Below are 12,340 nucleotides of genomic sequence, written 5' to 3' on the forward strand. Positions count from 1 at the left end.
GTGTGACCAAGGTCTAACTGTAAACTTCACAAAAACTGAATGTCTGATTACTAATAAAGAAAATGAAGTGATCATGAAAGGAGTCAGGTCTAAGGACAACTGCTACATGTGGAGTTCTCAAGAAACTGGTTATTCATCAATGTGTACTCTAGCCAAAGAAGAAGAAGTGAAGATATGGCATCAAAGATTGGGCCATCTGCATCTTACAGGAATGAATAGGATTATATATGTTGAAGTTGTTAGAGGAATTCCCAACTTGAAGATTGATGAAGGAAGAGTTTGTGGGGAATGTCAGATTGGAAAACAGACAAAGATGTCACATCAAAAGCTCAGATATGACACCACTTCCAGAGTGCTGGAACTTCTCCATATGGATTTGATGGGACCCATGCAGGTGGAAAGTCTTGGTGGGAAGAAGTATGCTTATGTAGTGGTGGATGACTTCTCCAGATACACCAGGGTCAATTTTATAAGAGAAAAATCTGATGTATTTGAAGTCTTCAAAGATCTTTGTCTAAGACTTCAAAGAGAAAAAGAAAGTCAAGTTATCAAAATCAGAAGTGATCATGGGAAGGAATTTGAGAACAATAAATTTGCTGGATTTTATGCATCAGGAGGAATTAGTCATGCATTCTCATCTCCCATTACTCCCCAGCAAAATGGTGTGGTAGAAAGGAAAAATAGAACTCTCCAAGAATAAGCCAGAGCTATGATTCATGCCAAGAAATTGCCCTACCACTTCTGGGTTGAAGCTATAAACACAACCTACTATGTTCACAATAGAGTAACCTTGAAAAAAGGGACTCCTACTACTTTATATGAAGTCTAGAAAGGGAGAAGACCTACAGTCAAATACTTCCATGTGTGTGGTAGTAAATGTTATATCTTGACTGATCGTGAACAAAGAAGGAAGATGGATCCCAAGAGTGATGAAGGAATATTTATGGGTTACTCAACAAATATCAGAGCTTTTAGAGTCTTTAATTCCATAACAAAAGTGATAATGGAATCTATCAATGTTTTGGTTGATGATCAGCAGACTGATGTCACAGACGATGTTGAGACATCCCTAAATGATTCCCCAACTGATTTCCCAAATAAAAGTAATGAGAGTGAACTCACTCAAGCTGAACCTGAAACTGACAAAATTAATAAAGGACCCTCTATCAGAATTCAGAAGGATCATCCTAAAGATCTCATTATAGGAGACCCAAATAAAGGGGTCACAACTAGATCAAGGGAAGTGATATCACATGGATGTTTTATGTCCAAGATTGAGCCTAGAAATGTCAAGGAAGCCTTGACTGATGAGTTTTGGATCAATGTCGTGCAGGAAGAGTTAGGCCAATTCAAGAGGAATGAAGTATGGGAACTGGTTCCAAGACCTGAAGGAATAAATGTCATTGGAACAAAGTGGGTGTACAAGAATAAATATGATGAACAAGGGGTGGTTACTAAAAATAAAGCAAGATTAGTATCACAGGGATACACTCAAGTTGAAGGAGTTGACTTTGATGAAACATTTTCCCCTGTAGCTCGCCTTGAGTCCATTATACTATTGCTTGGAGTGGCATGTATTCTGAAGTTCAAACTGTTCCAAATGGATGTAAAAAGTGCCTTCTTGAATGGCTACTTATGAGGAAGTATATGTTGAACAACCTAAAGGATTCACAGATCCAAATCTTCCAAAGCATGTGTACAAGTTGAGGAAAACCCTCTATGGTTTGAAACAAGCTCATAGGGCTTGGCATGATAGACTCACAGTGTTCCTCACTAACAATGGATACAGGAAGGGAGGTAATGACAAGACCCTATTTGTTAAGAATGAAGGAGGAAAACTCATGGTGGCTCAAATATATGTGGATGATATTGTGTTTGGTCGGATGTCAGATCAGATGGTCGAACATTTTGTTAAACAAATGCAGTCTAAATTTGAAATGAGCCTTGTTGGAGAGTTGACCTATTTTCTTGGGCTACAAGTCAAGCAGATGGAAGATTCTATCTTTCTATCTCAAAGAAAATATGCCAAAAACATTGTTAATAAGTTTGGCATGAAGAATTCAAGTCATAAAAGGACACTTGCTCCTACACATCTAAAAGTCTCCAAAGATGAAAATGGTGTTAGTGTAGATCAAAGTCTCTACAAAAGCATGATAGGAAGTCTGCTATATCTCACAACAAACAGACCTGACATTGCTTTTTCCGTAGGTGTTTGTACTAGATATCAAGCTGAACCAAAAGTCATTCACATAAACCAAGTGAAAAGGATACTAAAATATGTCAATGGCACCAGTGACTATGGGATGTTGTATACTCATGGATCTGGATCTATGCTGACTGGATACTGTGATGTTGGCTGGGCTGGAAGTACTGATGATAGGAAAAGCACATCAGGAGGATGTTTCTTCTTGGGGAATAACTTAATATCATGGTTTAGTAAGAAACAAAATTGTGTGTCCCTTTCCACTGCTGAAGCTGAATACATAGCAATTGGAAGTAGTTGTTCTCAACTGGTTTGGATGAAACAAATGTTGACTGAATACAATGTCACGCAAGATGTCATGACACTGTACTGTGACAACCTGAGTGCTATAAATATTTCTAAGAATCCTATTCAGCACAACAGGATAAAACACATTGATATTCGTCATCACTTTATTAGAGAACTAGTGGAAGAGAAAATCATAGCCCTGGAGCATGTTACTACTGAAATGAAATTAGCTGACATATTTACAAAGGCTTTGGATGCTAATCAATTTTAATGTTTAAGAGGGAAATTAGGGATTTGTATCCATGAGAATTTATAGCAATTAATTTGGAGTGGAAAAGGTAATAAAAATATTGTCTGCCCACTTAAAAGAAAGTGCCCCATTTATGGTAAATCATTACCTAGTATTAGAACTACCATCTATAGAATTTTCACACGCAACCTCAGCTCAACCATTTCCATCTTCCTCAAACTTCATCGAACTTCTCTGCTAGGGCAACATAAATCCTTTCACAATCTCAATAAGATGTCACAACATCCTTCATCTTCTTGTTCAAAAAACACCAAACCTGCGCACAAAGCTAGAACACCCTCCATGGATTTTCTTAATGAAGATATTTTGGAAGTGATTCCCCTATCAGTCATCCTAGGCGACGCTCCTGGTCCATCCTCAACTGCAGAACATACTCAAGGTAACAATTCTAATAACCCTACCTCTAAAGATGACATGCATCATACTGATCGTGTTATTAGAAATCTTGTCACGAGGATCCTAAATGAAGGACACTCTGTAAAGCGAGTTTCTACTCCCCTATCTAGAAGAGACCCTTCTCCTGAGGTTGGACCTCACAATGAGAAAGATGATGATTCATCTAAGTCTGAGAAAGATATTGCTGCAGAAGGACTGTGTTCTTTAGGGCAAACCTTGCCTTGTAAGAAATCTGTAGATGATTCTCAATCTACGAAGCATGACTCTGCTAAGAAGGTGATCGACTTGGAAGATGAGAGCTCAGATGATGAAGATGATAGCTTGCTTCATCACTTGAAGCCAAGTGTTGCTAAGAGAATGAAGACCAGGAAGTGTAGGTCTGTGGCTGAGATGATGACAACCAAAACTGGTAAGAAGGCTACTGTTGTAGGGCCTTCAAAGTCTTGGAGTAAAGTGGAGGTAAAGAAGAGAAAGGTAAGAGAAAGTTCTGATTCAAAGGAAGATGTTGAAGACGATGTCCCTGACATCTCTCCTATCAAAAGGTCAAATGTTAGAAAATCTCCTGCAAAGGTTGCTGCTGTACACCTGAATAACATTTCTTTCCATCTTGAAGATGGTGCAGCCAAGTGGAAATTTGTAATCCAAAGGAGAGTGGCTGTGGAAAGAGAACTGGGAAAGGATGTTGTGGAAGTTAAGGAGGTCATGGACCTGATTAAGTCTGCTAGTTTAATGAAAATAGTTAGTGGGTTATCTCAATGTTTTGAAGGTCTTGTTAAAGAGTTTGTGGTGAACATCCCTGAGGACATTGCTGACAAGAACAACAAAGAGTTTTGTAAGGTGTTTGTTAGAGGAAAGTGTGTGAAGTTTTCTCCAACTGTGATCAATAAGTTCCTAGGAAGAGGAACAGAAGGTGCTGGTGAACTAGAAGCCATAGACAATAAGGTCTGTAGGAAAATAACTGCTGGACAGGTCAAGGAGTGGCCAAGCAAGAAGCATCTCTCTGCTGGAAAATTAACTGTGAAATATGCTATCTTGCATAAGATAGGGTCAACAAACTGGGTACCAACAAATCACATCTCTACAATCTCAAATGCTCTTGGAAGGCTCATATTTGCTATTGGAACCAAGCTTAATTTTGATTATGGAAGATTCATGTTTGAACAAATTGTCAAACATGCTTCCACAAATGCAGTGAAGCTGCCCATAGCTTTTCCCTCAATAATTTATGGGATAATCCTAAGCCAGCAACCAGGAATTTTGAGCACAAGTGATATCCCTAGTAGAAGAAAACCTCCATTGTCAGTTCATTACAAATTATTTGAAGGCAGTCATGTCAATGACATTGTCATGACATCTGCTATGAAGAAGCCAACCTCTCAAGGTGGCCTGATTGCTAAACTGAAAGAGACCTGTAAGGAATTGGAGACTAGGATGAGGATGGATAAAGCTAGGAAAGAAGCTCTGGACGTTATGATTAATAGCTTGGAGCAAGGAGATATGGATAATGTTGGTCAAGCCAAGGAAACAGATGCCCGCACCTCAAGTGAGAGGTTTGAATCTCAAGATAAATCAAGTGGCAGTTCTGGGTCTAAAGTTGATGAAGATGCTAGCTCCTCTGACTGAGTATTGGTGAAGATTGTTCCCCTGTTATGATGATGTGCTATTCTGGAAGCCTTGATGTTTGATGTTTTTTTTGGCAGTCTTGTTTTGATGCCTTGATGTAATTTTTGGGTTCTCTTTGTGATTTCTCTGGATTTCTTTTTATCGCATCTTATATAGTTGTGTATATTTGTGGTTCTGTAACACCTGACAATATGTTTTAACATTCTATATGTTTTAACATTCTATGTGACATTCTCTGTTGGACTAATAGACATTTATTTTGTCTCATTGGTCTCTTTTGACTAAAAAGGGGGAGAAGTAGCTAAAGGAGAGTTGCGATTAATATGTGCTATGAAATAGCTATGTTATAAACAGATGACAAATGTTGTTGAAAAGGATGTTACAGGTGGAGTATAGGTGATGTTGAAGGAGATGTCAGATGGGGTGATTGATGTTACAGGTGTTGTTGAAGGAGATGTCTGTGTTGAACAGACTTAGGGGGAGAAGAAACACATTTGTTGTGTGTGTTTACTAGTTGCTATTATAGCTAGTAAATGTGTGGTTTATTACTTCTGCTGCTAAACTGCTGATATGTTTTATTGTACTCTTGTGAACAAATAGACTGATGTATGTTTTAGCCAAAATTTGCCAAAGGGGGAGTTTGTTGGTTCTAAGTGTTGGCAGCAATTTTGGTAAAACTTAGAGTGTTCACAAGATGTCACAAGTGTTATCTTGACATAAGATAACATGTACCTACAGGATGTTTAAAATGTGAATATGCAGGATTTTACTGAGATGTCAGACCCGATGTCATGACATTTGTATACAGAACATTCAGTCTGAATGTTATGTATTATGTGATTGCGTTTTTAATGCTAATCTATGTATGGTTGATGAGATGATTGAACACGCTATCAATCAATAATTAAAACTAGATTGACTTATTTTCCAAAGAGATATAATCAACTGTCATGAGAAGATATGAATGGAAAATAGTTTTAGGGTTTTATGATATCCAAGCCCAGCCAAATGCTTCTATATAAAGGACATGGAAAACCTGGTTTTATACACAAGAAATAACGAACGAAATATTGAGAGAGAATAAGGGTTTGAGTCTTGTGTGGTCGTGTGAATTGTAAGCCATTCATTCATCCATAGATGATTGAATTTGACTGATTTTTGAGTTGTAATTTGTCCACTCTAAGCTTTGAAGCATGAGTGTGTGTTTACTTGATTGAAGCTTTTAAGCAAGATCAAGTATGTGTCTTTGAAGAGTGTCTTCTTTTCATTATAATATTTGTTTTATATCACTGTTGTGATTGAGGGGGAGTGAGTAGGATCTCATATCTAAGAGTTCTTAGGTAGAAGTCACACGGGTAGAGATTAGGTGATAAGACTGTAACTTGAAGTTGTTTACTGAGAGTCTTTGAACTGATTTTGTTTAGTGGATTTCCTTCCTGGCTTGGTAGCCCCCAAACGTAGGTGAGTTTGCACCGAACTGGGTTAACAATTGCTTGTGTCTCTCGCATTACTGCTCTTTATCTTTTATCCTGTTTGTATTGTTCAGATATTAGTGTCGTGACATTACCTTTGGCATCTCATATCTGTTACCAAAATTTCACATATGGAAGGGCTTATTCCTTTTAGATTTGAGATATTGTAGCATAAAGCAGTTGGGTATTTTCTCAAAACGTGTAAAAGCTTTTCGATTTCTATCTGGCCTAAGTTTGCATTTACGATTACAGGTCTCTCAAGTTCAATGTCTAGGAATTTGTACCTTAGATTTTTGGGTAACGTCTTAAGTTTTAGGGTTTGTTTCTTTGGGCAAGGCATATGATCGGGCGTTAGTGCTAGGCATTCGCTTAGGCTGTCATCTTGGTATTCCTTACTTAAATTTTCATCTTCAAAAGTAGGAGGCCTTGGAATTTTCAGTATTTCGGAGTATGATGCTTGTTCATTCTCCATTTCTCTTATGCATTAGTCGATGACATCTAGTAGACAACAAGTGTCGTCTATAGCTGGTGCCTTTAGGAATTGCGTCAAAATGAATTCCACTTTTTCTTCACCAACTTCGAATGTTAGCTTGCCTTTCTTAACATCTATGATAGCTCCGGTTATGGCTAGGAATGGTCTTCCTAATATGATAGAGATGTTGGAATCCTCTTTTATATCCATGATTATAAAATCAGTAGGAATATAGAATTGTCCTATGCACACCAGAATGTTTTCTAGCATACCTACAGGAAATTTAACAGAACAATCTGCAAGTTGTACGGACATCCTCGTAGGTCATAGTTCTCCCATTTTTAGCCCTTCACATATGGACAATGGCATTAAACTAATATTGGCTCCTAAGTCGCATAGTGCTTTGTCGATGACAAATTTTCCGATTATGCAGGGTATGGAGAAACTACCTGGGTCTTTCAGCTTATGAGGCATATTGTTTTGTATTATGGCGCTACACTCAGCAGTAAGTGTAACAGTTTCGTTATCCTCTATCTTCTTTTTGTTATATAAGATTTCTTTGAGAAACTTAGCATATGAGGGCATCTGAGTTATGGATTCTATAAAGGGTATTGTGATATTCAGTTATTTTAGAAGCTCTACGAATTTTTTAAATTGCCCCACACTTTTAGATTTAACAAGTCTTTGAGAATAAGGGATATGTGGTTTATATGGTGATGGAGGCACATAAGGTTCTTCTTTCTCTACGGCCTCTTTGTTTTTATCTTCCTCTTGTTCGTCTTCCTTCTCAGTTACCTTACCTGGGTCTTGATGCATGGATGGGTTTTGAGTTCTAGGGTCGGTCGGTCCATCTAGTTCTGTCCCACTTCGTAGTATAATAGCATTTGCATGACCTTTCGGGTTTGGTTGTGGTTATCCAGGAAATGTGCCTGTAGGAGCAGCAGTAGGTTCTTGTCATTGAGCCACTTGTGAGATTTGTGTTTCCAACATTTTTTTGTGAGTGGCTAATGCGTCTACCTTGTTTGCTAACTACTTGATTTGCTCACTAGTGTGTATGTTTTGATTTAAGAAATCTTTATTTGTTTGGGCTTGGGTAGCTATAAAGTTTTCCATCATTATTTCTAAGTTTGATTTCCTATGAGCATTTTGAGTATTTGTGATAGCTTTTTGATATCCTGGTGGTACAGCAGGTGCTTGGCTAGGTGCATACAATGCATTATTATTTTTGTATGAGAAGTTGGGATGGTTCTTCCAACCTGGGTTATAGGTATTTGAGTAAGGGTTTCCTTTAGCATAGCTCACCTGGTCTATGGAGGTTCATGTCAAGAGTTGACATTCTGGGGCAGTATTTCCTTGAACTCCACATATCTCGCAGTTTGGTGCTACGGCAGCCACGGTGGCTGCTGGTGTTATGGTCAATCTGTCTATCTTTTGAGTCAGGGCATCTACCTTGGCGTTGACATGGGCAAGACTGCTTATTTCGTACATGTCGCCCTCCGGTTGAGGTTTCTCTACAAAGGTTCTTTCGCTTCCCCATTGGTAATGATTTTGGGCCATACTTTCAATGAGTTGATAGGCCTTGTTGTATGGTTTATCCATCAATGCGCCACCTGCGCCGGCGTCTATTGTCAATCTTGTATTGTACAAGAGACCATTATAAAAGGTGTGGATTATCAGCCATTCTTCTATACCGTGATGTGGGCATAACCTCATCATGTCTTTGTATCTCTCCCAAGCTTCAAAAAGTGATTCGTTATCCTTTTGTTTAAACCCGTTTATTTGGGCTCTTAGCATAGCCGTTTGCTAGGTGGGAAATGTTGGGCTAAGAAGACTTTCTTCAACTCGCTCCACGTAGTGACAAAGTTGGATGGTAGAGACTGGAGCCAAGCTCTAGCTCTATCTCTTAATGAAAATGGGAAAGACAGAGTCTTATAACTTTTGGGTTGACACCATTCGCTTTCACCATGTCTGTGTATTGCAAAAATACTGACAAGTGTAGGTTCAGGTCCTCTGTGGGACTACCTGAAAACTGGTTTTGCTGTACGGCTGACAACAGTGAAGGTTTTAGCTCAAAATTGTTGGCTTCGATCGCAGGGGCAGCGATGCTGTTATGAGGTTTATCCTGTGAAGGGATTGCATAATACTTAAGAGGACGGTTTTGCACTTGTTCGGCCATCTCTGGTTGAACAACTGATTCAAAAGTAGGAATGTTAAGGTCAGGAAGATTTAGCTTGATACGATGTTCCGTATCGAGTCTCGTATCCAACATTCTAATATAAGATAACGCTCAGGTTCGTCGAATTATAACTTTAATTTCTCGCCTTGAGAGTGGGTACTTGGCATACACTCGACATATGTAGAAAGGGAAAAAGAATTGTTTGCCTTAGTCTATACTAGGTAACGCTAAAGTTACGATATCGACTAAATTAAGTCCCCGACAACGGTGCCAAAAACTTGATCGTGACTTTGGTAAGTCTATGTGAATCGTGACTGCAAGTGCACAGTCCTATCGCGTAGTTTTAAAGATTATCGAACCCACAAGGACTAATAATCGAACGTATCATGGTCTAATGTTACTATGTAAATCTAAGGCGAATGATTGTTCTAAGATTGGAGGGATGAAGAGAAATAACTACAAAATAGAATAAAGATAAAGATATAAGATATATGGGATATCGGTATGTAATACATGAAACTTCGGAGATTCGATAGATAATTGGTGTAATCTTAATTGTTAAAATATTCTGCAGTAGAAATTATTTATAGAAAGGACTTAGTCTCATACTCTCATTTTTATTGACTCCGACCATACTCCTAAACCAGAATACTAGGCTCTCGCAGTCTCATTTTGAATTTAAAAGTATTTTTTGAATACAGATAAAGTCTAATTAATCCTAAAGTGCTCTCGTTGTGTTTAGGATCAATGCCTAGTTTCAGCTATCTGGTTAAAATCTCAAACTCTCGTTCTTGTTGACCGCAACCTTAGTTTGTTTTGTACTCTCGTACGAAAAACAGTTTGATTAAAATAAGAAACTAAAGCTGAAAAATTAAGTTTTAATAAAAACTAACACCAATTATTTATTGAATCCCGTCGTTTCGACAATCTTTACATACCGATACCTAAGGTTTAGCCGGACATAGATCCGGTGACAGACATGGCAATTAGGGAATTAAACATACAATAAGGCATAAATAAATAAATAAAACGGTAAACAATAATAAACCTGGATTGCAATTTAAGAACTGAAATTGAATCTTGAATCTTCGATTAAATAATTCCGGCAGACTTTGGCAATGAATACCCTTACAATTGAATCCCAAATGCGTAAAAATAATAAACCGTAATAGTCCCCGATGTGGAGAAACTATCACTTTTCCACTGGTAAGAAACTGCCTAGAAACTAAAAGAAAAATAAAGCAGAACAAAAATTAATCGTACACTTGAAAACTGGAAGAAGAGAGATCTCTCGTGCGAGTCTGAGAGGTCTTTTATATATCCTTTCCATATTCCTCATTTATAGCAAAAGTAATGGAAGCCATGACTAAAAAGGTGGAGGAAAAATAGGAAGACTAGGTTGTGGCGGTTGCCACAACCCTAGTTTCATGATGAGTGGCGAGCGCATAGGAGGAAAATACTATATTTTTGAATATCTATATTGACAGAGCATCTTCAAGTATAAGGACATCATTGGCAAACATTGATACTAATATTTTAACTCATGCAAACATGAACACTAAATTTCAATGTACCAACCCTGTTTCAACAAGTTTTATTCAACATACTCAAGACTTTTCTTCTTCCAGACCTCAATCAAATACAATGGTTATTATTAGATAAAAAAATCCATCCATTAAAGTTAACAAACATGGAGTCAATTTGGAAAAAGGTTTGATGACACATTAGTTAATAAACAACCAATTATGTCAATCATCGCTCATATTACATGTCTTGAGCTTAATGACTCATTTGTTGATTCTTCTGAGGATGAGTCTGAAGGTACTAGTATCTTATATCGTATAGTATTTGTTATTTGTAATTCCTATTATAATGTATATAATATTATTGGATTTGGTTGGAATATGCTATCGTTCAGACTCAAATACATTATTGGATGTTAGAATTTGCACATAATTCTTCTTAGATTCATGTATCATAAAAGAGCGTACTATTATATTAGCAGTACAATAATTTAATGAATATTAATGTTTTTTGTTATACATTATTGCCATGAGGTTATTATAATATAGGAGATCCAATAATACAATGTCAAGAATGTGGAGCAAATATGTGGTATCAGGAACGAAAAAATAAGTATCGCAATGCAACAAATCCTAAATTTTATATATGTTGTGGCAATGGTAAGGTTCAACTTCCTTTGTTAAAAATGCCATCCAAAGTTTTGCAAGATCTTTTGTTTGACAATGAAAAAATTGAGTCAAAAAATTTCCAACAACAAATCCGAATGTACAACATGATGTTTGCATTTACATCGCCTGGTACAAAAATGGATAATCGTATTAACAATGGTAAAGGTCCTCCTAATTTTTGCATTCAAGGTAAATCATGTCATATGATAGGTAGCATGTTACCAATTCTATGTCAAAGTCCAAAGTTTGCGCAAGTGTATATATATGTTACAGAGAGTGAAATTCAAAATAGAATTCAGTGTATCATGTATGTCTTATAAATTTAATCATTAATTTGTCACCACTATTTTGGATAAAGCAACATATTGTTGGTGTAAGCCCTAGAGGCCAATACTTTTGGTACTTGTATCGAATTATTTATTAATAATAAAATGCTATTTTTTCTTTATTATGTTTGTTTAATAAAGTCTCTGGGATAGCTAGTCCGTTTAATGTATCAAGTATGACTTAATCATGAGATCATATTAAACATAAGGACACTATTCTTAAAGTATCCGTAGTCGAGCTTTATTGTGAAGTGGGATAACATTAAAGCATTAAGACTATTATGTATATAGACTGATGATCACACCTCATGGGTCATGGATAAGGAGTTATCAAGTCTTAAACATAGGTATGAATATTAAGAGTAATATTTATACTGGATTGACCCACTATGAGAATATTATATAGAATGTTATGCAAAGTGTCATAAGTTATTCTCATGGTGATAATGGTGTATACCACCCTTCGACCTGAAACCACTATGGACCCTAGATGTAGAGTCGAGTGCCTTGTTGTTGATCAAACGTTGTCCGTAACTGGATGACCATAAAGACAGTTGATGGGTACTCCACGAAGCATGCTAAGGGACATGAGTGACCTAGATGGAATTTTCCCATCCTGCGTAACAGGATAAATGTCTATGGGCCCAATATTGAACTAGACAAGGATGAAACGGTTTATGCCTTGTGTTCAATATAGACATAAGGGCAAAAGGGTAATTATACACATAAGTATTATCACAAAAGGATTTGTCAGACCACATGACATTTTCGTGTCTTGGGTAGCAGTGATGTGTTGCTAGATACTGCTCACTGTTTATTATGTTAAATGAGTGATTTAATATAATTGTCAATGCCGCGAAAACCTACAGGGTCACACACAAA

General features: G+C 37.2%; 1 non-coding gene across 1 annotated transcript; it reads left to right on the forward strand.

Moving 5' to 3' along the window:
* The first annotated feature begins 8,451 nt into the window (after nucleotides 1–8,451).
* Nucleotides 8,452–8,558, forward strand: LOC127099919 (small nucleolar RNA R71). The gene has a single exon (XR_007794381.1). It is a non-coding gene; the product is annotated as a small nucleolar RNA R71 (small nucleolar RNA).
* The last annotated feature ends 3,782 nt before the right edge of the window (nucleotides 8,559–12,340 follow it).

This window comes from Lathyrus oleraceus, chromosome 6 (genome assembly GCF_024323335.1).
Source record: "Lathyrus oleraceus cultivar Zhongwan6 chromosome 6, CAAS_Psat_ZW6_1.0, whole genome shotgun sequence".
Taxonomy (NCBI): domain Eukaryota; kingdom Viridiplantae; phylum Streptophyta; class Magnoliopsida; order Fabales; family Fabaceae; genus Lathyrus; species Lathyrus oleraceus.